Source organism: Motacilla alba, chromosome Z (assembly GCF_015832195.1).
Source record: "Motacilla alba alba isolate MOTALB_02 chromosome Z, Motacilla_alba_V1.0_pri, whole genome shotgun sequence".
Classification (NCBI taxonomy): Eukaryota; Metazoa; Chordata; class Aves; order Passeriformes; family Motacillidae; genus Motacilla; species Motacilla alba.
The window spans coordinates 1,747,021-1,762,299 of NC_052046.1; the positions used below are offsets into that span (position 1 = coordinate 1,747,021).

General features: G+C 52.5%; 1 protein-coding gene across 4 annotated transcripts in view; it reads left to right on the forward strand.

The window, feature by feature from the left end:
- The first annotated feature begins 8,218 nt into the window (after nt 1-8,218).
- ZBTB7C (zinc finger and BTB domain containing 7C) overlaps nt 8,219-15,279 on the forward strand; it is a 145,208-nt gene continuing 138,147 nt past the window's right edge. For 2 of the 4 annotated variants that reach the window (XM_038124907.1, XM_038124909.1), the window contains exons 1-2: nt 8,219-8,344; nt 9,237-9,307. The gene's annotated coding sequence lies outside the window, so the exon portion shown is untranslated. Of the gene's footprint in view, nt 8,345-8,528; nt 8,698-9,236; nt 9,308-15,279 lie in introns of those variants that run through there. The other 2 variants (XM_038124908.1, XM_038124910.1) reach the window with 1 other exon arrangement.

Here is a 15,279-nt window from a genome sequence, read left to right on the forward strand (position 1 = left end):
CATAATACTTTGGCTGAAACTTTCCAGAGAACTTCAGCCTAAGGCAGACATCTGGCATGGACTGTTTTTATTTTTTTCCCAAACAATTAATAGTTTGACAAAACTTTTAGCTGAACTCCCAGTGCCTTGAATGCTGGGCTGTGTTGTGCTGCTAGCTCTGGATATGCTGGGGATATTGCATTGGCCCTGTAAGTGAAGTTTTAGGGTCTTCTGCTGCAGGAAAAGGTAGGGGAGAGCACAGCCACGAGAGGGAGTGCAGTTCCTTACTCTCCCCACGCAGCACAATCCCGCTGCTCCTCATCACAGCAGCCCTCTGGCTACGAGCTGTTTTTCAGCTGTGTGTGGGTCTGGTGCAGGCCTGGGGCTGTGGAGAGTCTCACACGATGAGAGCCATGGAGAAAATGACAAAGAATCACGATACGCTTGTGTCACATCTCACAAAGGGCCCTCATGAAATGTCAGACTATTTCAACACTGGGCATATTGCTTCTGAAACAAAAAAAAAAAAAAAAAAAAAAAAAAACCAAAAAAAAAAAAAAACAAAACAAAACAAAACAACCCAAAAAACCAAAAAAACCCAAACCAACCCAGGAGATGGAAAGTTATGAGGAGATTTGAAGAGGTCTTGTTGCTGGATGTCTGTAGATTGGACCTGAAGACAAGGATAGATCCTAAAGAGGACACAGAGCACAAGAGTACCTGTCCCAGCTCCTTGCAGCACCAAAGGAAGGGGGAAGAACAGGCCTTGAAAAGCCACTTGATAGCCAAAAGCAGAATTCAATCCACAACGATCCTGGCCTTCCAGAAGACACAACAGAGATGATGGGCTAACTCAGGGGAATCAGAACTCCATGCCATGGCTCCCAGCCCAAGTACTTCTACATGAACACTGGGGTCAGTCTCATTTTCAAGCTGAACAACTCAGTGGGGTCAGAACTGAACAGGAGTTTTTTCACAGAAACACAGAATCATTTAGAGTGGAAAAGACCTTTTGTCTAGTCCAACTGCTCCCCCAGCACTGTCACACAAGTGCCACAAGTGCCACATCTACAAGGCTTTGAAATCGCTGCAGGGATAAGGACTCCACTACTGCCCTGGGCAGCCTGTGCCAATGCCTGACTACCCGTCCAGTGAAGAAATTTTCCCCAATATCCAATCTAAAATCCAATCCATGCTTTTCATAGGATGTAGAGGAGATGATTTATTTGCATCCAAGCAACACTGCAGTTGCTGTGTGCTCCAGGCATGTTTTACGCGCTGAGGGCTCAGGCCAAATGTGAAACACGCCATCAGATGGGACCAAGTTATTGTAATATAACACATTACAGCCCATGAGCTGGGCTGTTAAATCCTTCCTGTAAGTGCTCATGGCCTGTGCACGTGGCAGAGGAAAACGTGTCTGCTTGCATTTATACGGTTTAAAGCATCTTTTACTTCTCAACAGGAGCATCTCAAGAGCTTACACAAGGCCAGCAGCTTCTCAACAGGTTGACAACTGAGGCTGCTGGGGCAACAGTCTAGGGGAGAGGTTTGGGACAATGCTCTTTGCCTCGCAACTGGGGTTGTCCTCTGGAACACAGCAGGATGGCCACAGCAGCTCAGCTGAGGGGCAGCTGACCGTGAAGCCAGCATATTTCAGTAGCACTGGCTGGGGAACCCGAAGCCACTGAGCCTCCATGACAGGCATGGACATGGAAATTTTGCAAGCGCTGGACTAACCACAAGAGGGGGATCACAGTGAATGCAAGAGATGCTGCAAACAGTCTGGAAAACATATTGTAGCCCCAGAATTCAAGGGTATGGGTCTCCCTGCTCTGCCTGCTTTATCTTCCTACCACAGAAACACCTCTTGATATTTTGCTTAAAATTACAGGTGAAGGAGAACTGCACTTTGCCTGCTGGAAAACAAAGACCATCTCTTTGTGCTAAGTATTTCAAACACAGCCTTTGAAAAAAGTATGTTTTCATTGGTCAAAGCACAGACATCCTCACCCAGACTCTTACTTCTTTACAATCAGGCCGGAAAATGAGCTTTATTCTGTTATCCTGTGACTTTTATAACTGACCTACAGTGAAACCCATCAATATCACATATGTGACCACAAAGGATTACTGGGGACAGCAGGCACAGGCGTTAGGGCGAGAAGGACATGCTGCTGGGACTCCAGCTATCAAATAATCACCATTGGCCGTCGTGGGCATTGGAAGATGTATAGAGATGCTGCACAGCCAAGCAGGATCTGTTTTTTCCCTCTCAAAGGGGTGGCACGCAGACACACTAGTCATGGCAACTGTCATCTGGGGTGCGATCTGCCAGGTTTTTAATTGGCTTGCAGATGTTGTGCCCTGGCTATATATATTATTTTCACTTAAGTTTATGTCAGCAGGAACAAGACTCTACTAAATTTATCCCCTGTGCTCAAGACTAACTGCACAGGCCTTGAAGGGTATTTTTAATAGGAGGTAAACCTCATCCACAAACAGTTTCTCATTTTAGGCCTACAAATGAGATATTTTCCAGTCCAGTTTAACTCCAACCCTGCCCCTTCCTTCCACAAGCCCCAAATGACTGTTTTCTCCTGATTCTTTGGTCACTGTGTAAGTGTGATATCCCTTGGCAGAGCCTACAAAAGAGCTGGGGAGGAATATGATTCCTGCCTATTTGGCTCCTTTTAGGGTTAAAGCCAGGATGGGTTTAGTGCCTAAAGCAACATCCTTCACGCAAATGCCAGTATAACATAAATTGTGCCGGGCTCTGAGGAGAAGCAAATGTCAAAAATTAAGTTATTCTTCTGTTTGACTCACAAATCCAAGTAGCATGCAAATAAAGAGGAGCCATCTGTTCAGTCCCTGGGCCATTTGAAGTTAAGCATCCAGCGCCAGCTCCCTGTTACATCAGGTCAGCCCTGCTGGCTGGCCTCCACAGGACGTGCTCAGCCTTGCCCAGGACCGCCTGTCACTGCACAGCTCTCCGTAACCCTTCATGCTCCCCTGGAGCTCAGCTGGAATTCTGTCACTGCTTTTGGTTTAGGAGTCCAGAGAAAATGAGCAGCGTCCTCAGGAGGATTAATGGCCCTAAAGAGTGGAGGTTTAGATTAGATATTCGCACGAAATTCCTTCCTGTGGGCACAGGTTGTCCAGAGCAGCTGTGGCTGCCCCTGGATCCCTCGAAGTGCCCAAGGCCAGGCTGGATGGGGCTTGGAGCAAGCTGGGCTTGAGGAAGGTGTCCCTGCCCATGGGACATGAGTGTGAATGACATGAGCTTTAAGGTCCCTCCCAGCCCAAACTACCCTGGGATTCTGTGATATGGTCACAAGCCAGCAATTCTGTCCTGCTGCAAACCCAGAGAGGGTAGCTCAGGCCATTGCTGGCTGGAGATCTTGCAAGCCCCAGGTAAGCTATTGCCCTTCCTCAGTGTTGTCCTCCTCTCAGCCAAAGCAGCCTCCTTCCAGGGTCTCCCAACTCCCATCTCTTCCCAAGGACCCATCCAAACTTACAGAAACTCCAGTGTAGCTCCAGGGAACCAAAGCAGAGTCAGCTGGCTGTCAGCGCAAGGAGAGAACAGGAAGCAGCAGTGAAGGAACACTCCCTGCATCCTCAGTGTATAAATAAAGAATCCTACCAAGCTTTGTCACTTCTTGAAGGGACAGCTCCAGACCAAAATCAGTGATAAGGTTGTGGAAGTACAGCAAACAGCTTGCAATGGTAAGAGAAGGAAGATTGCTTTCCTTGGCTGAATCCCTCACTGGAGCAGGAGCACTTGGACGGGCAGCTCGTGTTTAGGAAGGCTGAAAATTCAGAAGCACCAAGGTGCATCTGCAAAGGAAGTGACTAATACAGACAACATGCTTTCAGCATGCCACCTTCTTCATAAGGGAATGGCCTCTCCCACATCTGTGGTGGGAGTCAGGAGCAAGGTTCCCTTCTCCTGCAAGATGGAGTAGGTTGCCACAGCTTGTGCTCCCCAAGCCATGGGCTTCCTAACAGAGAATCCCAGAATTATTCAGGTTGGAAGAAACCGCCAAGACCATTGAGTACAACCATTTCCCCAGCACTACCAAGGCCAGCACTGACCCATGTGCCCAAGTGCCACATCCACACAGCTTTTAAATCCCTCCAGGGACAGGGATGCCATCACAGCCCTGGGCAGCTGTGCCAAGCCTGCAAAATCCATCCAGTGAAGAAATTTTCCCTAATACTCAATCTAAACTTCTCCTGATGCAACTTGAGGCCGTTCCCTCTCCTCCTGTCCCTGTTCCCTGGGAGCAGAGCCCAGCCCCCCGGCTGTCCCCTCCTGTCAGGAGCTGTGCAGAGCCACAAGGTCCCCCCTGAGCCTCCTTTGCTCCAGGCTGAGCCCCTTCCCAGCTCCCTCAGCCATCCAAGTGTCTGTAGGTGGACTGAGCTGTATCATGCTCTGCTTCATGCAGGCTGGACCTAATCCAGAGTGAGAGTGCCTTGATCCTGGCAAGAGCCCCATGCGTGCCTTGGTGCCACCCCTCCAGTGTCTGGACTTAGGGAAATCCCTAAAAGGGCCTTGAAGGCTTTGGGAGCTGGGATGGAGAACAGACTCAGACATGCTGAAGCAATCATGACACACTTGCTGAGAGGGATCACCAGGAGCTAACTGGAGAGCTTTTACAATGTGAGTCACTCGCCGAGCCCCATCTCATGGCATGCTAAGCAGTATGAATCAAAGACTGAAAATGCAGGGCATGTCTTGCCCTACAGAAACACCATCAACCACTTTACTTTTTAAGTAATGATTTGCTATTGATTATGTGCATGAAGATGAGGTAGCTCCCTACCTCTCCTGCCAATTTCCACACTCAATTACATTACAAGCGGGTGCCGGAGTTGAGCCATTTCTAGCAGAGCTGAGTTACTGCTCCCAGGAGGGGATAAACCTGACACATCAGAAATCTGTTGGGAAATTCCGGAGAGTGCTTGACCACAGACCTCCTTAAGTACAAGTGGAACAAACATGGCAGTAAGAGAGGGGTGCCCACATTTTCCTGACCCCACAAGCCAAGTCCTACAGACACAAGACAGCCACCATATTTCAGCTGCACTGGCTGGGGAACCCAAAGCCAGGTGTGCCCTGGAGAGCCAGGAAGGGAATGTGGTCTAGGAACAGTGTGCTTATGGTTCCCAGGTGCTGTGGGGCGTTCAGGTTCAGCGATGCTTCCTGCCATGCCAAGGTGAGCCAAGAGCCATGGATGACCACAGCACAGGCAGGCATGTCGTCCCACTGGATCTGAAGAGGAGTGTCAGGGCCAGGTTCTGGTAAAAAGGAACCACCAGGCACCCCAGGCAAGGTGAGGGCATGAACTGGATCCAGGATCCTCTTGGAAACAGCAGGAGCAGGACTGCAAACAAGGTGACAACATGGGTATGATGCTCACCCAAGACATAGAACCCCGGGAAGGACTACAACCAAGTACTACAACAACACAGCTCAGGAAAGTGCCCAGAACCTAATTAGAGCCTCTGGACTAATTAGTGGTGGTTGCATGGGTGGAGGTGATGTTGGTCAGGGTAATTAATACCAATTAATGCACTCAGGACCCTGAAAAACAACTAAATGCAAAGTGGAGCAGAAAAAGTTATATTTCTATTTTATCCATTTCCAATCTCACGCTGGGATCTTCCCTGTTTTCATCCCATTTCAAGTTTGCCTGTGGCTGGGCAGGAGGAGAAAACAACCACAAGCAGACACAAGTGTCACTTTCTGCCTTGTGACACCTCCATCCAAAGCTCCCATCCCTCCCAGCCTCTTGTCTGCTGTGCTGGTGAGTGTTTGCCACACAAAGGCAGGAGGGAATCCTTAGTACACGTCAGTCTTGTGTCACTCACTCTCTCCAAGGAGCTTCTGGCTGCAGAGGGCTCGGACTCTTGATTCCACCTCCATGTGTTTTTGAAGGCAGGAGATGTAGAGGGGAGATCAGGGAGCAGCATCACGTTGCTCCTGTCAGTGTGCTTTACACAAGTTTGCTGTTTGAAAAATAATCAGGTGCTAAGTTTGGACCTAGAGAATGAGATGAAGCTTAGGAGTGTTTCCAAGGAGGCAGAGACGGGCAGAAAATCCCTTCTGCCCCTTATGGAGAACTTCATAGCTGGATGTCATCTTTCCTCTGGATGAAAAAGATCCCAAATCCTGCCTCTGCTTTTTGTTAGGAGCACACATTCCTCTACCAGCAAACTCACAGCAGCTGCTCCTACTGTTCCTAATTTAAACCTTCCCTTTAAATCTAAAAACACATTACTAGTGATGGATTTTGACTAAAGCTGGGGACTTCTGACTAATTAAGGCACTCAGATCCCAGGCTGGATCAGCTGTTAGCAATGGTTTTACTGGATATTAGATAGAGCAGAGATCCCAGGCTGGACTGCTGTGCTGGGCTCCTCCACCTGAAACAGATGGACTGCAGAACAACAAACTCTAAAGGAACATCCTGAAATGGGGTTTCACTGGAAACATTTGATGAGAATCCCAAAAAACAGAGTGCAAATATGCTGGAAATGTTCTAGATGCACACAGGGAGGCTCTCTCCGAGTAGTTGATATTGAAGGGGAAGCCTCACTGCTTTGAGTCTAAGCTGACAATGTTCTTCTGTGACTCAGCATCGTGCTGACTGCACTCAGGGACCCAGTGGGAAAGCATGGGAGCCTGATGACAGGGTAGGATAGCCGATGAAATAAAAACAAATTGTGATTGTTGGCTAGGTCGGACTTAAAAAAAAAATAAAAAATTTAAAATCCCAAATTTCCAAAACATCCTGCCAAAGAAAACCCTTAAAAAAAAAAAAAAAAAAAAAAAAAGGTGTCTTTTAGAATACCAGTTTTGGGATCAAGATCATTAGACCTAGAAGGGGGGCTTCTTGATATCCCAGTTTCATGTATTTCCTGGATTTAGGTGTGTTCTTTGTCTACTTTCCCTGCAAATAATATTTTCTTCCCTCATGCAGTCTTTGAAAGTCTGAGGAGTGATAAAGGGTCATCCACAGGTTTTGTCAGATTGGCTCGAGGGATGATTGTCTAACAATACATAGGGCACCCGGCGGCACCCGAAGCTTGCGATCCACATGAACATGGAAACCAAACATTTCAAGAAGCTTTCTTTCTCACTGGAGAATGCAGGCAGAGTGAGGCAGTTAGGAAGGGGATGCAGAGAGGATCCAGAGCTGCTGGATCCCTGCAGGATCAGGGCAATTGTAAGGCAATTGCCCACAACATGGGCTGGGGTCCCACAGCAGGATGATGATGCTGGAGTACCGCTCTGCTCCATGCATTGGTTATTTTTTTTAAATTTCCGTGCTAGAGTTTTTTCATCTGGAATCATCAAACAGTGTGGGACATGAGAAGCTGGGCCATGGGAATCTCTGAGGTTTAACAAGCTCAAGAGCCAAGGCTGCACTTGAGGCGAGGTGACCCCCGGGATCAATCCAAACTGGGAATAAAGAGCAGCTCTGGGAGAAGGACTTGACGACGCTGGTGGTGAGGTCCTGCCACAGGTTTCCCAGAGAAACTGTGACTGCCCCATCCCTGAAGTCTCCAAGGCCAGAACGGACGGGGCTTGGAGCAAACTGGTCCAGCAGAATCTCTACCTGCCCACGGCAGGAGGTAGGCGTGGATGCTCTTTCGGGCGCATTCGCACCCAGGCCATTCCCCGTCCCTGCGATCCCACCCCTCACGCTCCCCAAGCCCCGCACCCCGAGGGCAGCGGGCGGCGCTCTGACCCCGGGGGCGGCGCCTCCGCCGCGCTCCCCTCAGGCGGTCCCGCCCCACGCGCGCTCCCATTGGCCGGTCCTCCCCGCCGCGCCCTCCCATTGGCCGCGCCGCCCGCCCGTCCGCCGCGGTTTGTTTGGTCGCGTGGACCTGTCAAGCCCGGCGACTGGGGAGGGGGGGGGCTGGGGGGGGGTGACTGAGGCACAGAGACGGAGGAGCGAGAGCGGGAAGGGTGGGGCGCCCCCCCCCGGCGGTCCCACGTGGCAGCGCCCGGCGCCCCGACGGGGCGGGCAGGACACCCCCACCCCCCCCTCCCGCGGCCCGTGTGGCCCCCCCGGCGCGGGGCCAGCGACATCCGGGCCCTTGGCTCGCCACCGCCGCCGAGCCGCCCGCAGCCGCGGGCCAGCGCCGCCGGACGGGGCGGGCGGTGCCGCGGTGCCCGGCGCGGTGCTGTGTCCGTCGCCATCCGTAGCCGCTGCCGCCCCCCCCCCCCCCCCCCCGCCTTCGAGGTGCGCGGAGCTGCCCCGCCCCGCCCCGTCCCGTCCCGTCCCACAGCGGGGGGAGATGCTCCCCTCGCTGCGCTGCCCGCGGATCCCTCCCTGCTGATTCGTTTTAGACGGTAAGTTCCGATTTTTATTTATTTATTTATTTATTTATTTGCTATTTTGTTTGCCGTTTTGAAATCACGCTCCTTTTCCTCACTGCCGGAATTGCCGGGTGGGAACCGCTGCCTTCACCGACGGGGGTGGACCGGGGGGGGGGTCCCTCCATCCCCAGCCCCGCCAGGACCCTCCTGCCGGGGGGAGGCGGCGGCGGCGGCAGCCCCCCCTCCTTCATCTCCCCTCCCCTGCCGTCCCTCCCTCCGTCCCTCCCGGTGCCGGGGGACCGTGCCCGGTGCTCCCGCTGTGTCCCCGAGCTGCGGCAGCATCACGCAGAGGCAGCGCTGCTGTCACCGGCGCTCCTGGCTCCCAGGTCGGACATCCATTCCCCCGTTCTTCTTCTCCAACGGTCGTTAGTTTTTATTGATTAATTGCTATTATTTTTTTTTCTGATTAATTACTGCTAGTAATTTTTATTAATATCCCCTGGATCGTGGCAAAACTTTCGCCCGAGTTCCTGCTGCCTGCGGGGGCTGGCGGTGCAGCTGGTGCGGTCCCACTCCGCGAAGCGCTCCCTGACGTTTGGGATCAACTTGCAGGATCGGCTTTTCCTTGCGCGGAAGCACGGGATGCGCGGGGTGATCCCGGACCGTCCCGTCCCGTCCCGCCCCGTCCTACCTCATCCCATCGTTTTTCCTCTGCATCTCGCAGCGGGACGGGGACCCGACGGCTCGGGATCCCCACATTGTTGGGAAGCCCTCTGTGGGTTTTTAGCCCGGTTTTTATCCAGCTGCTGGCCGTGCCTGTGAGAGCTGGGAGGCGGCTGTGGCTCCTGTCCAGGGTGACACCTCGGGCGAGGCGCTGTCCCCGCTGATGCTGGAGAGCCTCACGCTGTGTCACCGTGTCTCTTAGGTTTGCCCGGCGCAGGATCATCCCCCGGACAGCCCCGCATCCCGGCGGCAGCACCGAGCCTCGGCGATGCGGTACGTATGCTGCTGCGGGCAGGAGCGGAGCTTCCCGGAGCAGGGGGAGGCTGGCTGTGTGCCCCGGGATGTGGGGCTTAGGGACACGTGGGCCTGGAGGAGAGTGTCCCTGGGTGGGCACAGCCCGGGTGTGGGGTGAGCATCCCAGGGATGGGCATGGTGTGGGGCGAGCATCTCTGGGATGTGCTGAACCCAGATTCGGGGAGTGTGGGGTGTTCATTTCTGGGATATGCTCAGTGTGGGGTGATCATCCCCGGGATGTACCCAGTGTGGGGTGACCGTCCCTGGGATGTGCTCAGTCCCAGGAGTGGGGCTCCTGAGTGAGCACTCAGTGGGGAGTGTGATAATTTCTGGGATGTACTCAATGTGGAGTGATGATCCCTGGGATATGCTCAGTGTGGGGTGATGATCTCTGGGATATGCTCAGTGTGGGGTGACCATCCCTGGGATGTTCTCAGCCCCGGTGTGGGGAGTGTGGGGTGATAATTTCTGGGATATGCTCAGTGTGGAGTGATGATTCCTGGGATGTGCTCAGTGTGGGGTGATGGTCCCTGGGATGTGCTCAGCCCCGGTGTGGGGAGTGTGGGGTGATGATTCCTGGGATATGCTCAGTGTGGGGTGATGGTCCCTGGGCTGTCCCTGGTGTGCTGTGAGCATCCCTGGGATGTGCTCAGTCCCATCAGGCGTGGAGTGAGCATCCCACCTGGCGTGGGTGCTTTTCCAGCTCCCTGGCCGTGGCAGCAGCCGTGGTATCCCCAAATGTCCCCGCTGTCCCCTGGCTGCACGCGCTGTGCAGCAGGAGAGGGAGCTCACACCCAGTGGGCTAAACAGGAGGGGGACAGGGTCGCTGTACAGTGTCCTGGGAGCCCCCCTGCCCGCTGAAGGAGGGGAACCCCCTTCCTCTGAGCCCCCCTTTCCGCCAGCCCTCGCCGCAGCTCCGGCGCTGAATTTCCTCCGAGCCCTCCTGCCCATATTGTGCTATTGATTGCTGAGCTGAACTTCCTCCCGAAATCATTAAAGCTTAAAAAATTGATGGCACAATAGAGCCCTTTATTAGCCACATAACTTTTCTTGCTTTCTTCCTTTCTTCTTAGGTTTTTTTTTTTTTTTTTTAATCAACACAAAAGGGCAGAGCCTGAGCTCAGATTTGTGTCCTGTGTCCCTGTGAGAGCTGGGCAGCGTGCCCTCCTCCACCCCAGCTACCTATCAGCACAGCCGTGCCAGGCTATTTATTAGGAAAAATGGCAAAGATGGAATCGATGCGTGCAGGTCTTTTTTTTGTTTTCTCCTTTAATCCCTGCCTCCTCTCTTTGCAGCCTACAGATAGGTCTATTTATTTGTGCTCTTGTAAATAAAAATATTTGAATGGGGACTGTAATATTTTATTCCCTGTCACGTCTATCCTTCGGTCTGATGACGGCTGAGCCCTTGCTTGGTATTAACTTACCATTTTAGTAACAGTTGAGTTTTCCTGAAGGAAATCCCTCTGGGCTGGCCATTACTGTGTCATTGTATAACACAGCAGAAAGATGGATTACCTGGATGGATCTCCTCCAGCGTGACTTCACCAAGTGACAGGCTTCAGCTAATTTATCCCCACTCCCATTGCAATTGTTGGGATGGGGTTTATAGCTTCTAGGAAATATTTGCAGAGTCTCCGGGCGCACAATTGTAAATACAGGCACTGATTTGCCAGGTGGGACTGCTGGCAGCATCCTGCTTCATTGTGAAGCCCCAGCTCCTGGAGTCAAGTTAACCCCTACGAGTTCTCCTTTAGTGGGGAAATAAAAAGTTTTTACTTCTTCTGGTGTTTCAGAGAGGTTTTAAGATGTGCTTGGGTGCGTCTGAGAAGGGACAAGAGAAAGAGGCAGGGAAAAAAACTACATTTATATGTGTGAGTGTGTTCAGGTGTAAAATAAATCTCACGATTTCGAAGCCAATATAGCATTTTGTTGAAGGATCCCTCAGCAGTCCTGTGCTGGAGCGGGGATTGAAAGTCATGTAGAGGGGACACTGCCTGGCTGCGTGGCCTTGGGCCAGTCATTTATCTTCTCTGCTGCAGTGTCAGTGTCTCAGGAGCGTGGCTGCCTGTGCTGGCCCATTTTCTGCTAGCCCTGTCTCAGAGCTGCACAGTGTCCCTCTCCTCCTCACCACAGCTTTCATGAGGCACCCTGTTACTTTTAATGCTCTGCATCAGGCTGGGGACCCCTGAGTGCCAAGTATCCCCCCCAAAATGCTTCCCTGCTAGGACAGGAGCAATGGGTGCATCCCTCTGTGCTGCCTGCTTGTCAGAAAGAAATCAGATTTGTTCTGTGTAATGCCATCTACCCTGTGTGCCCCCAGTTTGTCATCCCTGCAGAATATGGCGTGCTGCTGCCGAAAATGATGAAGCTGTAGAACAAGAATAGCTCAGAGGGGTTTGTGTTTGCACATGACACTGAGCTGAGTGCGGTTGACGTGCCTGAGTGATGGGATGGCATCCAGAGGGACCTGGACAAGCTCGAGAAGTGGGCCCAAGGGAGCCTCACGAGCAGGGCCATCTTCAACTACACCTGGTTGCTCCAAGCCCTGTCCAGCCTGGCCTGGGACACTGCCAGGGATGCAGGGACAGCCCCAGCTGCTCTGGGCACCCTGGGCCAGGGCCTGCCCACCCTCCCAGCCAGCAATTCCTGCCCAATATCCCATCTGGGCCTGCCCTCTGGCCCTGGGAAGCCATTGCCTGGCTGCTGGCCCTGCATGCCTTGTCCCCAGTGCCTGGGCAGCTCTCCTGGAGCCCCTGCAGGCCCTGGCAGGGGCTCGCAGGTGTCCCTGGAGCCTTCTCTGGTGCAGCTGAACAGCCCCAGCTGTGCCAGGCTGGCTGCAGAGCAGAGGGGCTCAGCCCTGGCAGCATCTCCGTGGCCTTCTCTGGACTCATTCCAGCAGCCCCACATCCTCCATGCACTGAGGATTCCCAAGCTTGACTCCAGGTGGGGTCTCACCAGAGAGGAGCAGATGCAATTAAAATTTGACAAAAAATTTGAAAAGGTCTGAGAGGGCTGGGCCCCTTTGGAAAGGCCCCTGGGCTGGGCCTTTGCAGTTACCAAAACCAGGTGCCTGAAGACAAATTTGGGATCTAAGTCTCTGTGAAACCCTTCTCCTTCCTGGCTTGCCCAGGACATCCCTGTAGTCCCAGCCTCTGTCCCATTGCAGTGGCACATTCTCCTCAGCAGTGAGGACTTTCTGTTCCCTTCTCTTCTCTTCTTTTGCCACGCTCCAGAAGCTTATACAATTTTTTTGGCGCTTTTCCCTGAAGTCATTATTCTGGGTAACATGGCTTGTTTGTTTATGCTTTTTGGTTTTAATCATACTTCTTTTTTTTTATATAATTTATTTATTGTGTCTGAAAAGCTTCAGGGCTTCCTTTCTACTCCCCCACTCCCAGATGGTCGCCTATTAAGAAACCAAGGAAATATTAGAATAAAAAAAGGAAATAGTTTGGTTCTGTTATGAATGAAGTTTGGCTTTTCCAGAGTCAGTATGGGAGAGAAAAAGAAGGGCAGAGAAGAAAGTATCAGGTGTGTTTGGAGGGATAAAGTGTGTCCTGCCATGTATTTTCAGCTCTGCTGAGTCTGTGCCACTCATTTTACAGCACTCCTGTGAAAAGGGATCCGAGTCTTGCTTTGCCTTTTATCTCACCATGACCAGCTCAAAGAAACAACAGTCACTCTTCTCATTAATCTGTTTCATTTTTTTAATGAGACATCAGTTCTCCATTACTGTCACTGGGAGGTGCCTTGCTTATTTACGTAACCTGGTTGGTTGAGAAGTCTGCATTTGGGTTTTTTGGAGGAGAAAGAAGCAGGTGGGTGGGGAGTGGTGGTCCTTGCCAGGCTGCTGGCTCCTTCTCCAGCAGTTCTCCAGCACCAAAGGGGGATGCTCCAAGAACAGGGCTCAGAAGAAAGAGCTAAAAGGGTGGGGTGGCACTGCCACCTTGTCCAGGTGGCAAGGACAACCAGGAGGCAGCTCTGCTGCTGTTGCAGTCTGTGGTACAAATTCCTAGGGAGCAGCACTGGGATACTGGCAGACCTTCATGCCTTGGAGGTCCTGGCCACCCTGGTGACACTTTTGTCAGGTGTGGCTTGGCGTGGCAGCAGCTTGGTGATGTCCACATGCAGGTGCTTCTTGGGATGAACGCCTGGCAGGGACACAGGCAGCACCTGGCAGGAGCTAGCCCACGTCTCCAGGTGTGCTGCTGGACCACGTCTGCCTGCTTCTGGAGACGGTGCTGGCTTCACCAGGGAAATTGCAGGGCCACACCTTGCCAGGCCAGGGCTGGGGTGTTGCAAATCCAGCTGCTGCACGGCTCCCCAGCAGCAGCAGGGCTTGCACGCTGCCTCGGGGTGCTTTTGGAGCAGAGGAGAGCTGTGGGCTGATAGCATCTCATTCTGCTGGTCCACACAAACCAGCACTGGGGCGTGCGTTTATTGCTCCTGTAGGAAATCAGGTCTCCAGGGCAGCTGGGGCAAACCACAGGGACAAGATGAGATGGCCTCAAGTTGCACCAGGGCAGTTTAGATTCCATATTAGTGAAAATTTCTTCACGGAAAGTGTTGGCAGATGTTGACATGGTCTGTCCAGGGCAGTGGTGGAGTCTGCATCCCTGGAGGGATTTAGAAGCCGTGTGGATATGGCATCTTGCTAGTGCTGGGGGAACGTTAGGACTCCGTTTTAGAGAGCTTTTCCAGCCGTAAAAAAGGAATTCTGTGGTTCTTTGATCTGAGACTGGCTTTGCAGAGCCCTGAGCTGCTGGCCTGTAGCTCCTCATGGTCTAGGTGTTTTGGTGGCACACACACCTGCGTTTGAAAGAGGACATGGTGGCCCCATTTGTGCCACAGGTGGGGCTTCTGTGCCTCTTCTGGTGAAACACTTGGATGGGTGCTCTGTGCATCAAAGCTTTGCTTTGCTGGGGTTTTCCTTGGGGTTTGAGGATGTTCTCTGCCTTTAGAACCATTCCCCACCAACACCAGCCAGGATGCTTCCTGTCCTCCTGTGTGATCTGTAGAGCTGCTGTTGTCTCTTGCTGCTGCTGTCAGGCTGCATATTGATGGCACAGCCTCAGTCATGGTTGGCACCTGAATGAATTACAGCAATACAAATAAATAAGAGAAGAAATAGTATTTGTGAGAGCAATGGGTTGAAGATCTAACATTTATGCAGCACCATTCATCAGAAATGACACACAAATGCTCTGTAAACTCTCACTTGCACATAAAACGCTGCACTCAGGCTTCAGGGTACTGTCAGCTGTTTAATAACAAAGCTGCACCATGGTTCAGGACCCTAAATGCAAAATTACTTCTTCTGCTTGTAGCTGCAGGGAAAATTTGGGTCCACAGATAGCATGAACCCTGTCAGAAACTGCTGGACACCTCTATGAACATAATGTGGACATTTTATTTGTGTCTTTTACTGGGTAAAATCAGCAGCTCTACGGCTTATCTGAAAGTTGTTGCCTTTTCCAGCCAAGAGAAATGGTCTCCTTCGGGCTGTGGGGTGCATGATTCTCTAGAAAATTATAGAACGGTTTGGGCTGGAAGGGACCTTAAAGCTCATCCAGCCCTATTCCCTGCCATGGGCAGGGACACCTTCCACTGTCCCAGGTTGCTCCGAGCCCCATCCAGCCTGGCCTTGGGCACACCCAGGGATGCAGGGACAGCCCCAGCTGCTCTGGGCACCCTGGGCCAGGGCCTGCCCACCCTCCCAGCCAGCAATTCCTGCCCAATATCCCATCTGGGCCTGCCCTCTGGCCCTGGGAAGCCATTGCCTGGCTGCTGGCCCTGCATGCCTTGTCCCCAGTGCCTGGGCAGCTCTCCTGGAGCCCCTGCAGGCCCTGGCAGGGGCTCGCAGGTGTCCCTGGAGCCTTCTCTGGTGCAGCTGAACAGCCCCAGCTGTGCCAGGCTGGCTGCAGAGCAGAGGGGCTCAGCCCTGGCAGC